Here is a 13,734-nt window from a genome sequence, read left to right as displayed (position 1 = left end):
CTACATGTTGAATGATTTTCTAAATTCATTTCTTTTTATACAGCAGCATTTTCAAATGAATACTCTATAATATTGTCAATTAAATCCCTGCAGAGTGAGTCAGATTTTAAAGCTGACATGGTTACCAGACTGTCTCCATCTCAATTTCTTGTTCCTCCTGGCTGGAGGCTGTGGTCAGAGTATAACCTATATCATCTGAATGGAACAACTGTTGAATACATGAACCGAGGCTGGGCAAAAGAGGCAAATATTCTGACCAGGAAGCCATTGAGATCTATTTTATATTTTGTTTAAGACAATTTCTTGAGACCAACTGTACAAAGATGGTACACCTGCGTAAATCACATGTGGGATTCCACACTGATGCACATTTGACTAGTTGGCAATTTCCATGTATCTTCTGGCCACAGTATTGTTATAATGAAGGGAAATTTTCTGGTTACAAACAAAACTAGAAATTCAGATGCCAATTAAGATACTGGTGGAGACTTTAGGGAAAATATATAGCCTTCTCCAGGGAGAAAGTCATTCATTCATTCTCATCTGATGGAAGGGGAAAAAATCCAACTTTTTGGTCTATAAAATCTAATTAAAATGAAAGGAAAAGATTTTATATCTGTGCTATTTCTCAGGGATCAAGTGAAAGTAATTGTATGGAGTTAGAGTTGCTCTTCCTTTACTACTAAAAGACTTTTTTGAAGTAGCCAAGATTGTAACATAATAAAATAAAACAAATAGATGATTAACATGGAAAGTATAAATTTACACATCACTCACTTTGACAATCCCCAGACTCCAGATTTGGTATTCCTTTAGACTAAGGAGTAGGTCTTTAACTTCCTGTCACTTAGATTAAGTAGAATCAATTTCTTCCATGTTTCATTGGCCCTGGTTCTTTTTTTTATCTTCTGTGGTTTCTCTGAGCTCCTTGAGTTGCCCCAAATGCATTTGTTTAGATGGTGTATTCGTCTGTTCTCACACTAATGTAAAGAAATACCCGAGACTGGGTAATTTATAAAGGAAAGAGGTTTAATTGACTCACAGTTCTGCATGGCTGGGGAGGCCTCAGGAAACTTACAATCATGGAAGAAGGGGAATGACAGAAGAGGAAGCAGGCACCTTCTCCACAAAGCAGCAGGAGGGAATGTGAGTGTCTGTAGGAAGAAATGTCAAACACTCATAAAACCATCAGATCTCATGAGAACTCACTCACTATCATGAGAACAGCATGAGGGAAACTGTCCCCATGATCCAATCACCTCCCACTGGGTCCCTCTCTCAACACATGGGGATTATGGGGGGTTACTATTAAAGGTGAGATTTGGGTAGGGATACAACCAAACCATATATTTCCATCCCTGGCCCCTCCCAAATCTCATGTCCTCACATTTCCTTTTTTTTCTTCTTCTTTCTTTTTTCTTTTCTCTCTCTCTCTCTTTTTTTTTTTGAGACAGAGTCTCAATCTGTCGTCCAGGTTGGAGTGCAGTGGCACAATCTTGGCTCACTGCAACCTCCACCTCCCAGGTTCAAGCAAGTCTCCTGCCTCAGCCTCCTGAGTAGCTGGGACTACAGGCACCTGCCACCACATCTGGCTCATTTTTGTATTTTTAGTAGAGACAGGGTTTCACCATGTTGACCAGACTGGTCTCAAACTCCTGACCGCAAGTGATCTGCCTGCCTCAGCTAGGATTACAGGCATGAGTCACCACTCCTGCCCTCACATTTCAAAACACTGTCATTTCTTCCCAGCAGTCCCCCAAAGTCTTAACTCATTACAGCACTAACCCAAAAGTCCAAGATTTCATCTGAGACAAGGCAAGTCCCTTCCACCTAGGAGCCTGTAAAATCAAAAGCAAGTTAGTTATTTCCAAGATACAATGGGAGCACAGGCATTGAATAAATACTTCCATTCCAAATGGGAGAAATTGGTCAAAACAAAGGGGCTACAGGCCCCATGCAAGTCCAAAATCCAGCAGGGCAGTCATTAAATCTTAAAGCTCCAAAATAATCTCCCTTGACTCAATGTCTCACATCCAGGGCACACCAATGCAAAGGGTGGGCTCCCATGGCCTTGGGCAGCTCTGCCCCTGGGCTTTACAGAATATAGCCCCCTGCCCTGGCTTCTTTCACAGCTGACATTGAGTGTCAGTAGCTTTTCTAGGTGCACTATGCAAGCTGTTAGTACATCTACCATTGTGGAGTCTGGAGGACAGTGACCCTCTTCTCATGGCTCCACTAGCCATGCAGCAGTGGGGATTCTCCGTGGGGGCTCCAGTCCCTCATTTAGCCTTTGCACTGCCCTAGCAGAGGTCCTCCATGAGGGCTTCACCCCTGCAGCAAACTTCTCCCTGGACATCCAGGCATTTCCATACATCCTCTGAAATCTAGGTGGAGGTTCCCAAGCCACAATTCTTGACTTTTGTGTACCTGCAGGCCCAACACCATGTGGAAGCAACCAAGGCTTGGGGCTTGCACCTCCTGAAGCAACAGCTTGAGCTGTACCTTGGCCCCTTTTAGCCATGACTGGAGTTGGAGTAGCTGGGACATGGGGCACCAAGTCCTGAGGCTGCACAGAGCAGGGGGACCCTGGGACCAGCCCATGAAACCATTTTTCCCTCCTAGACCTTCAGGCCTGTGATGGGAGGGGCTGCTGCCAAGATCTCTGAAATGCCCTGGAGACACTTTCCCCATTGTCTTGGCAATTAACATTTGCCTCTTCATTACTTATGCAAACTTCTGCAGCTGGCTTGAATTTCTCTCCAGAAAATGGTTTTTTATTTTCTATCACATCATCAGGCTGCAAATATTCCAAACTTTTAGGCTCTGCTTCCCTTTTAAATATAAATTCCAATTTCATATCAACTCTCTCAAGTTCAAAGTTCCACAGATCTCTAGGGCAGGAGCAACATGCCAAGAGCCTCTTTGCTAAAGCATAGCAAGAGTGACCTTTGCTCCAGTTCCCAATGAGTTCCTCATCTCCATCTGAGACTGCTTCAGCTTGGACTTCATTGTCCATATCATTATCAGAATTTTGGTCAAAAGCATTCAACAAGTCTCTAGGAAGTTCCAAACTTTCCCACATCTTTCTGTCTTTTCTCTGAGCCTTCCAAACTGTTCCAGCCTCTGCCTGTTATGTAGTTCCAAAGTTGCTTCCACATTTTCAGGTATCTTGATAGCAGTGCCCAACTCTCCGCAGTACCAATTCCTGTATTAGTCCATTCTCACACTGCTATAAAGAAGTACCCGAGAGGGGCGTGCCCAAGATGGCCGAATAGGAACAACTCCAGCCTCCAGCTCCCAGTGTGAGCAACACAGAAGATGGGTGATTTCTGCATTTTCAACTGAGGTACCAGGTTCATCTCAATGGGGCGTGTCGGGCAGTTGACGCTGGTCTGTGGGTGCAGCCCTACCAGTGAGAGCTGAAGCAGGGTGAGGCATCGTCTCACCTGGGAAGCGCAAGGGGAAAGATAAGTCCTTTTCCTAGCCAAAGGAAATTGAGACACACAACACCCGGAAAATCGGGTAACTCCCACCCTAATACTGTGCTTTACCAAGGGTCTTAGCAAACGGCACACCAGGAGATTATATCCCACACCTGGCCCAGAGGGTCCCATGCCCACGGAGACTCCCTCATTGCTAGCACAGCAGTCTGAGATCTAACTGCAAGGTGGTAGCAAGGCTGGGAGTGGGGTGCCCACCATTGCTGAGGCTTAAGAAGGTAAACAAAGCCACCTGGAAGCTCGAATTGGGTGAAGCCCACCACAGCCCAAGGAGGCCTGCCTGCCTCTGTAGACTCCACCTCTGGGGACAGGTCATAGCTAAACAAAAAGCAACAGTCACCTCGGCAGAGGTAAATGCCCCCATCTGACAGCTTTGAAGAGAGCAGTGGATCTCCCAGCATGGAGGTTGACATCTGAGAACAGACAGACTGCCTGCTCAAGTGGGTCCCTGATACCTGAGTAGCCTAACTGGGAGACATCCCGCACTAGGTGCAGACTGACACCTCACACCTCACACGGTGGGGTACACCCCTGAGATGAAGCTTCCAGAGCAAGAATCAGACAGCAACACTCGCTGTTCAGCAACATTCTATCTTCTGCAGCCTCTGCTGCTGATACCCAGGCAAACAGGGTCTGGAGTGGACCTCAAGCAATCTCCAACAGACCTACAGCTGAGGGTCCTGATTGTTAGAAGAAAAACTAACAAACAGAAAGGACACCCGCACCAAAACCCCATCAGTACGTCACCATCATCAAAGACCAAAGGCAGATAAAACCACAAAGATGGGGAAAAAGCAGTGCAGAAAAGCTGGAAATTCAAAAAATCAGAGCGCATCTCCCCCTCCAAAGGAACGCAGCTCATCGCCAGCAATGGAACAAAGCTGCATGGAGAATGACTTTGACAAGTCGAGAGAAAAAGGCTTCAGTCGATCAAACTTCTCAGACTTCTCAGGACTTAAAAAAAAAAAGCCAATATATGGAACCAACATAAGTGTCCATTGATGAATGAATGATAGGGAAATTGTGATAATTGTGGTATATGTGTATAAATGTGAAAATTATTCAGCATTAAAAATGAAGGAGATCTTGTCATTTGGGACAACATGTATGCACTTGGAGGACACTATACTAAGTGAAATAAACCAGACACAGAAAGAAAAGCACTGCATGATCTCATTTATACATAGAATCTAAACAAAGCTATAATGTTTCCATGATGGTCAAATAAGTTCTTTCCTGTGACTGCATGCATTTTGATGCAGTTTGTGGAGCCGAGTTCGAAAAATAAAAATAAAAAAATAAAGTCGTCAACAGTTTTTCTCTCAGATTTGACTTCAAACATATGAGCAAAAGATTCTACACCAGACAGTTTGGGAGTTAAAATGACTTTGCAAGATTTGTTCCCAAAATCAAAAGGAAGGGAAGAAAGAAAAGGATTGCTATATGTGTAGTTTACAGACCTAACATTGAAGGAGAGGCTGGGAGTTAGGTGGTGCATGTGTGGGGAAAGCAAGTGGAGGATCTGATCATAATAGCTGAGGTATACTAATTGCATCCTGTGTATCCAGCAGTGTATGCATTATTTCGCCTATTTGACCTGCTTGACCTCAGTCAGTCAGTCACAAAAGTACTATAATTTTGCTGCTATCATTATCTGCAATTTATTGAAGGGAAAAATCAAGCTCAGAGAATTTAGAACTTCGCACAAGTTTAAAGAACTTGGATGTTGCTGAGATGGAATAGGAATCCAGGGAATCTGACTTCATTTTTAATGACCATAAGCTCTGATGAATGTCAAGGGTTAAGAGTGAGTTCAATATGCCAATGTTATACCTGCAAACATCAATATTTACATTTTTAACTCATAAAATCACCACTGTAAAGTTATGGGTGTGAGCATATAATTATACCCCCTTGCAGAGAGGTCTCACAGAGAGTCCCATTGTGAAATAAAGATGCAAGCTCTGGGCAGATGGGAAGTTGAGTAATATGTAGATGATGGATAGGTTGTGATGATGGAAAACCATGCCCTTGGGAGAACAGTCTTCCTTGTCTCCTTGATGGTGGACCTCAAACTTTCTGTTCACTGCTGGCATCCTGAGACAGAATTAAAGAGGGGTAGATTCAATTTTCTCAACATAAAGTCCATGACTCTGACCTCTATGAGGGTTGTGGTAAGGTGAGGGATGCTAGGGTTGCCCACACAGAAGGCAGATTTCTTTCATCCATAAAGTTTTAGGGTATAACACCCAGAAGCAATTGCAGGGGAAGAAAAGTATCTCTTTTGTGAAGGCAATGGTCAGTTTCTTTAAGGTTTTGAAGCAACCTGCGTAATAAGAACTTATTGCAAGGATACCAAGGGAAAGGAGGGAGAAGAAAACTCTGCTTACTTCTTAAGTGCAAATCCCTCAAAGTCCCTATCCTTCCAGCCTGGGAGAGACTCCAGGCCTCACAGAGAATCCCAACATTCAAGCAACCCCATTAATATTAATGACAGTCTGAGCCCCCCCAAAAAATGCGCTTTCTCCATTTATCTGATTGGATTCTTTTCCTAACACCCAATGAAGGACTCCTCCTCTGAGCAGAGTGACTAGTACAACCATCTTGGAGGCAAGTGTTCTCCCCTTTGTCCATCCAATTCATAGCTGCCTTTTTGTCCAAAATTTTGGAAGACAAAAGTAAACTTTGGAGAATGGATCCTCCAGCCTCTCTCATCTCCTTTTTGGCTCTTACATGTATGTTCTCTCTTATGGAGAAACAGCCCAATAAGTTGTTTACTTGACTAGATAAAATGCAAGAGGGAACCCCAAATTTCATGATGAAGACCTCATTGATTGCCAGAGGTGAGTGGCCAAGAGGCCATTTTGGATTTCTATGTCAGTGTTTGGTATTATTAGTGGTCACTGGACCTTCGGCACTTCCATGCTTGCCTAGGGTGTGAGATCTCATAGGGCAAGCAGCAGTCTTCAAACTGTGTTCCTTACATTTATGGGAACTTGGGAATGCACAAAGTCTTTCCAAGATCTTGTGAGACCAGGTGGCTTCAGAAACTCCATTTCCCAGTCTTCAGACTTCCATAAGTGCTAGACTCATCTGCTGGAGAATGGCTTATGGGTTACACTTTTTTTGCCCTCCTTTTTCATAATCCTCCTCTTCCTACTTTACAAAAGAGAACTCTACTTCTAGCACATCCCTAATGTTATAATGGTGGATTAGACTGAGACTCTAAAATCTACAGGCACCAAAGGAAGAATTTGAATATTTGAATATTGATGTTAGCAAACATCCTTTGATTCAAAGACCCCTGACATAAGCCTGCTCCATCCATCTCATTAAGATACTCATTCCCAATGAAATTATATATATATATAACATATATGATATCTAGAAAACATATATATAGGATATATCATATTTATCTTATATGTAACATTTAAGACTATATGTACATACATGTGTATATATGTCTATATATATATTCTCAAAATGTATGTGTTATTATAAATATGTGTGATGCATATGCCATTATGTACATATTACGTCACATGAATAAAGCACAAAAAACAGTAAAATTAGATAATAAGCCTCTTTTTTTTAACATAAAATAAATATGCTATTTTATGCCCAGACTGGTAGAGGTTCCTATTTGTTGCCAGATTTTTCTATTACTTCTTAGTGCATCTTGAGATACTCCTCAATCATTTCTTAAATGATTCTTTACTGTTGAAAAAATTTAAGTTCTCATGTATACCGCTGTTGATTACCATGTGATTTACAATGTTGCCTATACATATTTCTTATCCTTAGATGCTTAATACTTCTATATTGCCTACTCTACCAAATATTCTTGATTTTGTCTTTCCTTGACTTTTAGGCCTAACTCATTGTGTGCTTTCTTAAAATGGCCTTAAAGGAACACAGTGATTTGCTCCTTTGCCCTAGAAAAGGAAAGACAATGAGATTAATTAGGCATATCTAAAATTCTACAAATGATAATTAATTCCAAAATAATGATAATCTTTTGTTTACAAAAATCACAGAAAAACACTGAAAATGAAAATTTCTCTTCCTATGCTAATTTTCCATAAGTAAAATATCCTAACAAAATATATTTCAAAGATTGTATAAGTTTTAGGTTAAAAGAAGTATATGCAAGTTTAAGCAGAAAGACTGGCATAGTAACTATGAAGAGAATTCTTTATGGAAGTCTAGGTTCACAAATCCTTTTCATACTTTGTCCATTAAAATTAAAAGTTTACAAAAGCACTAAAGGTCCTTTTAAGAATACATAGGAATTGCAAGAGGCCAATTACTTATTTTCAGTCTTTTATTAGATCTGGGTGCCAAGGCATATCTATCTACCTTGTCTAAAACCATTAGCAGCAAGAACCAAAGGTGCAAAAACTTTAGCTAATTTAGTTATTGGGTCTCCACTAAACTTACCGGTTCCCCAAACTATGTATAATATTCTATAGACAGGAAATCCTCGGCACTTCTCGGCTAGTCACCTACCCTCCTATGAAACATCATCGCTTTCCCCTTAACACATCCCTGTGCATTGCTGCACCTTCCTCCTTTGCCTGACAAAGAAAAGTATATGATTTCTTAACTGTGTTAGGCAATTATCCATATCCTGCACAGACCTTCTAAAGACATCCTTGGATATCCTTGATTTAATTCTGTTTGTGGTTCATACTGAAAAAGAAAAGCTAATAACTGGCAAGTGAGTTCTGCTACCTCAGACTGGAATTTACCCTTGAAATGTAAGTTTCTCTCAGAAATTAAATCTGTTCATTTGGTTAAGTTACTTGCCCTTGTCTGGTCCTGCCATCTGACAAATTATGAATGAGCAAATATTTATACTGGTCACAGGTGTGGTTTAGGGTTAGTCCATAACTTTGAAATGTTATAGAAACAGAGTTTTCAGGACTCTGTTAGAGAGGTCTCTCTATTAGAGAGATAAAGAAACTAGAAATGTTTGCTAATTAACTTAAAGAGATTGCCATCATAAAAGTGGGGGTTAGAAAAATTATTTTATGTATTATAATAGCAAAGACAAATTGGCAATTATATAGGATCAACATTGATGGGATAATTTTCCAATTATTGCCACACACTCAGATGATGCCTCTAGTTTTGCTACCAACAGGTACAAGCTGCATTTCCAGAACACACACCTAAGCAGCCTCTGCATGACCTAATACCTGGAGATCTGTTCTTCTGGAAAAAAGTCATTGAGGAAACACTGTCCTTAGGAAGCAGTGGAAAAGACCTTATCAGGTACTGTTAACAACATCATTTCATCCAAACTACAAAGGAAGACAACTTCTGTTCAAGACACCATTAGTTTTCCAATTCATTGGCACCTATTTTTTCCATTTAACAATTAAAATTGCTTATCCTGGTATTAGATAGGCAGACATGAGCAGGGCAGAAGAGCCCCCCTCCACCCCCCGCCCAAGGAATGTCAGGGGACCATCAGGTGATGGTCAGGCAGTTAAACTGTTTCTATAAAACAATAATTGGGCACAGCTGATGCCAGGGACAGACAGTCTCCTAATAGAAAACACTTGGAACTGGTGATCAGCAGCTTCCTGATAAGATCTCAGGAGTTGGGCGAGTGGGTTGAAGCATGTGCACTAAGAAGCAAAATGACAAAATTTAACCAGTCACACGTTCACAGACCTTCCTCTGTGAATGGGTGACTGCTTAGGGAATAATGCCTCAAGTGAGCATGCACACAATTTCAGTAAACACGCTGTGCATATGGCCCCTGCCTAGTGCTGGCAGGCCACTGTGCATGCAGACAGTCCTCCTCAAGGGAAAAATCAAGGGAGAAGAAATGCAAACCCAGAACCATGCCAATGTATAAAGTCCCAAGTCAAGGGCCAAATGGGGCACTTGGATCTCTCAAGTCATCCACTTGGCCCTCTTCCAAATATACTTTTCTTCCTTTCATTCCTGCTCACTCCTGCTCTAAAGCTTGCCTTGGTCTCCCCCTCTGCCTCATACCTACTTCTACCCCTCGATTGAATTCTTTCCTCTGAGGAGGCAAGGATCAAGTTGCTGAAGATCCATATAGATTCACCGGTAGCAGCACTGGTAAAAAATGAGTGACTGCAGCTTTTTTTCCAACTAAACCTTTGAGCATGGTTTTATCTTTGCACCTTCAAGATAAAAATTTAAAAGATGATGTAAAGTAAAAGTAAAATCCCAAACCCCCCCACTGCCTGAATGGACCCCTTCTTGACCAAGGGGACCCTAGAAAACTTTTAAAACTGTAACTGAAAAGCAGGTTAGTTGCTTGCTGCATGTAGAGTTTTAATTAACAAGAGTAAGGCCTAATACAAAAAAAGTGAATTTATTCCTAAGCTAGCTTGGGGGAAGGGGCACAAAGCATCCTGCCTTTAAATGTGCCACTTCACCTGTGGAGCAGAAAGTGGGCATTTATAAGGTGAGGGGGAAGTGAGCAAGGGCAGGGATCCCCTGCTAGCTTAGTGTCTTATCTATGGAACAGGTGAGTTGGTGCCTTTCTGGGCAGAAAGTGGCTAAGCTGGCATGTTTTCAATAAGCCCTCCTTGTGGATGAAAGTTCCAAGGCAATCCCTGGAAGATGGAAGTTCCAAGGCAGCCCCCTGGAGGTAAAAGTTCCATGGTGCTTTGCTCTGCAAATCAGCTGTCAGCTCTGGAGAAGAGATCTGTCTTGGAGCAGCACATAGTTTGAAGAGCTTGTCCTGTAGGGAATGTCTGGTAAGAGGGAGGTGAAAGGTTATATTTGTATTTCTGAAGGACTAAGTAGGAAATGGAGACCTGGGGAAATGAGAAAAGAGAGAGAGAGGAAAAAATAATTAAACAACCTCTAGAAAAATGAAGGTACTCAGTAAAAAAGCTGAGCTCCTGGCCATGAAGGGAAGGGAAGTCAGACGTGCCCCGTTAAACCCCTCCCTTTTACGGTTAAGACACAGCAGCTTCCCAGCATTAATGTTAAAATAGAGATCATAAGACTGACAGAATGGACTCTTTATGGCAACAAGATACCAAACTACAAACAAGACTTAAGGCCATGCCAGACAAGAGTAACAAACTCTGTTCTAACTGCCACAAGGTGTTTCTTTTTCTCTAGCAGCTGAAGGAGCGCTTGCCTAGAGATAAGCAATATTAAAACGATTGTAGCTTATCACCAGATACTAACTGACCTCCTGTTTCACAAGCCATAATGACAACTATTTTTTTTTAATTTATTTATTATTATTATACTTAAAGTTGTAGGGTACATGTGCATAACGTGCAGGTTTGTTACATATGTATACTTGTGCCATGTTGGTGTGCTGCACCCATCAACTCGTCATTTACATCAGGTATAACTCCCAATGCAATCCCTCCCCCTCCCCCCTCCCCATGATAGGCCCCTGTGTGTGATGTTCCCCTTCCTGAGTCCAAGTGATCTCATTGTTCAGTTCCCACCTATGAGTGAGAACATGCGGTGTTTGGTTTTCTGTTCCTGTGATAGTTTGCTAAGAATGATGGATTCCAGCTGCATCCATGTGCCTACAAAGGACACAAACTCATCCTTTTTGATGGCTGCATAGTATTCCATGGTGTATATGTGCCACATTTTCTTAATCCAATCTGTCACTGATGGACATTTGGGTTGATTCCAAGTCTTTGCTATTGTGAATAGTGCTGCAATAAACATACATGTGCATGTGTCTTTATAGCAGCATGATTTATAATCCTTTGGATATATACCCAGTAATGGGATGGCTGAGTCAAATGGTATTTCTAGTTCTAGATCCTTGAGGAATCGCCACACTGTTTTCCAAAATGGTTGAACTAGTTTACAGTCCCACCAACAGTGTAAAAGTGTTCCTATTTCTCCACATCCTCTCCAGCACCTGTTGTTTCCTGATTTTTTTTAATGATCGCCATTCTAACTGGTGTGAGATGGTATCTCATTGTGGTTTTGATTTGCATTTCTCTGATGGCCAGTGATGATGAGCATTTTTTCATGTGTCTGTTGGCTGTATGAATGTCTTCTTTTGAGAAATGTCTGTTCATATCCTTTGCCCACTTTTTGATGGGGTTGTTTGTTTTTTTCTTGTAAATTTGTTTGAGTTCTTTGTAGGTTCTGGATATTAGCCCTTTGTCAGATGAGTAGATTGCAAAAATTTTCTCCCATTCTGTAGGTTGCCTGTTCACTCTGATGGTAGTTTCTTTTGCTGTGCAGAAGCTCTTTAGTTTAATTAGATCCCATTTGTCAATTTTGGCTTTTGCTGCCGTTGCTTTTGGTGTTTTAGACATGAAGTCTTTGCCCATGCCTATGTCCTGAATGGTACTACCTAGGTTTTCCTCTAGGATTTTTATGGTATTAGGTCTAACATTTAAGTCTCTAATCCATCTTGAATTAATTTTCGTATAAGGAGTAAGGAAAGGATCCAGTTTCAGCTTTCTACTTATGGCTAGCCAATTTTCCCAGCACCATTTATTAAATAGGGAATCCTTTCCCCATTTCTTGTTTCTCTCAGGTTTGTCAAAGATCAGATGGCTGTAGATGTGTGGTATTATTTCTGAGGACTCTGTTCTGTTCCATTGGTCTATATCTCTGTTTTGGTACCAGTACCATGCTGTTTTGGTTACTGTAGCCTTGTAGTATAGTTTGACGTCAGGTAGCGTGATGCCTCCAGCTTTGTTCTTTTGACTTGGGATTGTCTTGGAGATGCGGGCTCTTTTTTGGTTCCATATGAACTTTAAAGCAGTTTTTTCCAATTCTGTGAAGAAACTCATTGGTAGCTTGATGGGGATGGCACTGAATCTATAAATTACCTTGGGCAGTATGGCCATTTTCACTATATTAATTCTTCCTATCCATGAGCATGGTATGTTCTTCCATTTGTTTGTGTCCTCTTTTATTTCACTGAGCAGTGGTTTGTAGTTCTCCTTGAAGAGGTCCTTTACATCCCTTGTAAGTTGGATTCCTAGGTATTTTATTCTCTTTGAAGCAATTGTGAATGGAAGTTCATTCATGATTTGGCTCTCTGTTTGTCTGTTACTGGTGTATAAGAATGCTTGTGATTTTTGCACATTAATTTTGTATCCTGAGACTTTGCTGAAGTTGCTTATCAGCTTAAGGAGATTTTGGGCTGAGACAATGGGGTTTTCTAAATATACAATCATGTCATCTGCAAACAGGGACAGTTTGACTTCTTCTTTTCCTAACTGAATACCCTTGATTTCTTTCTCTTGCCTAATTGCCCTAGCCAGAACTTCCAACACTATGTTGAATAGGAGTGGTGAGAGAGGGCATCCCTGTCTTGTGCCAGTTTTCAAAGGGAATTTTTCCAGTTTTTGCCCATTCAGTATGATATTGGCTGTGGGTTTGTCATAAATAGCTCTTATGATTTTGAGGTACGTTCCATCAATACCGAATTTATTGAGCGTTTTTAGCATGAAGGGCTGTTGAATTTTGTCAAAAGCCTTTTCTGCATCTATTGAGATAATCATGTGGTTCTTGTCTTTGGTTCTGTTTATATGCTGGATTATGTTTATTGATTTGCGAATGTTGAACCAGCCTTGCACCCCAGGGATGAAGCCCACTTGATCATGGTGGATAAGCTTTTTGATGTGTTGCTGAATCCGGTTTGCCAGTATTTTATTGAGGATTTTTGCATCGATGTTCATCAGGGATATTGGTCTAAAATTCTCTTTTTTTGTTGTGTCTCTGCCAGGCTTTGGTATCAGGATGATGTTGGCCTCATAAAATGAGTTAGGGAGGATTCCCTCTTTTTCTATTGATTGGAATAGTTTCAGAAGGAATGGTACCAACTCCTCCTTGTACCTCTGGTAGAATTCAGCTGTGAATCCATCTGGTCCTGGACTTTTTTTGGTTGGTAGGCTATTAATTATTGCCTCAATTTCAGAGCCTGCTATTGGTCTATTCGGGGATTCAACTTCTTCCTGGTTTAGTCTTGGAAGAGTGTAAGTGTCCAGGAAATTATCCATTTCTTCTAGATTTTCCAGTTTATTTGCGTAGAGGTGTTTATAGTATTCTCTGATGGTAGTTTGTATTTCTGTGGGGTCAGTGGTGATATCCCCTTTATCATTTTTAATTGCGTCGATTTGATTCTTCTCTCTTTTCTTCTTTATTAGTCTTGCTAGTGGTCTGTCAATTTTGTTGATCTTTTCAAAAAACCAACTCCTGGATTCATTGATTTTTTGGAGAGTTTTTTGTGTCTCTA

General features: G+C 41.1%; 1 protein-coding gene across 1 annotated transcript in view; it reads left to right on the top strand.

The window, feature by feature from the left end:
• ALAS2 (5'-aminolevulinate synthase 2) overlaps window positions 1-13,734 on the top strand; it is a 421,539-nt gene that overhangs the window by 180,876 nt on the left and 226,929 nt on the right. The gene's annotated exons all lie outside the window — the stretch shown is intronic.

The sequence above is a fragment of the Macaca mulatta genome, chromosome X, assembly GCF_049350105.2.
Source record: "Macaca mulatta isolate MMU2019108-1 chromosome X, T2T-MMU8v2.0, whole genome shotgun sequence".
NCBI classification, from domain to species: Eukaryota; Metazoa; Chordata; class Mammalia; order Primates; family Cercopithecidae; genus Macaca; species Macaca mulatta.
This window is presented reverse-complemented; position numbering and strand designations above follow the sequence as displayed.